The following is a 475-nucleotide window of genomic DNA, read 5'->3' as shown; positions in this document are numbered from 1 at the left end:
CTCTCATTGAACTTAAGGAATAAACAACCAAAGTTACTTCATTTTCTCTTGAATGTAAAAGTTGACAGTTTGAGCAGGACATGACAAGAAGACTTTGCTCACCTCACGAGGAACACCGTCAGGATCAAGACATCCTGTTGGAAGATGAACAGTTTGGAAGGATTCCATGAATGGCACGATACAATCAGTTCAATGGTCACACTTGAGGGTATACGCTACAACTTACCACACTTTTCAACACATATTCCAGACTCTTTGTTAAAGAGCTTCATTCCATCTGGACAAAAGCAGCCTTCGGTGGTGTAGTTCATGGTAGGTTCATCGGGACTGTGAAATAAAGTGATAAAGAAAGGAGAGTAACCTTATTTTGATCAGATCTTGAAAATACAGTTGATACACTGTATTTGTCTCCACAAACTGTCGCTATAAATAGATATTTATTGCAACTTTCTGTTGGGATCACAGTCTCAGGAAA

General features: G+C 38.9%; 1 long non-coding RNA gene across 1 annotated transcript in view; it reads right to left on the bottom strand.

Annotated features, from left to right (window-relative positions):
- The window catches only part of LOC103375853 (uncharacterized), a 4,953-nt gene continuing 4,478 nt past the window's right edge, over positions 1-475 (bottom strand). Inside the window, exons 2-4 of the long non-coding RNA XR_521263.1 lie at positions 227-327; positions 103-134; positions 1-11 (exon numbers count right to left, since the gene is read on the bottom strand). This is a non-coding gene — a long non-coding RNA (uncharacterized LOC103375853). The remainder of the gene's footprint in view (positions 12-102; positions 135-226; positions 328-475) is intronic.

Source organism: Stegastes partitus, unplaced genomic scaffold (assembly GCF_000690725.1).
Source record: "Stegastes partitus isolate 25-593 unplaced genomic scaffold, Stegastes_partitus-1.0.2 Scaffold3126, whole genome shotgun sequence".
In the NCBI taxonomy this organism is placed as follows: domain Eukaryota; kingdom Metazoa; phylum Chordata; class Actinopteri; family Pomacentridae; genus Stegastes; species Stegastes partitus.
Note: the sequence above shows the minus strand (reverse complement) of the source record. Positions and strands in the feature narration are given on the sequence as shown.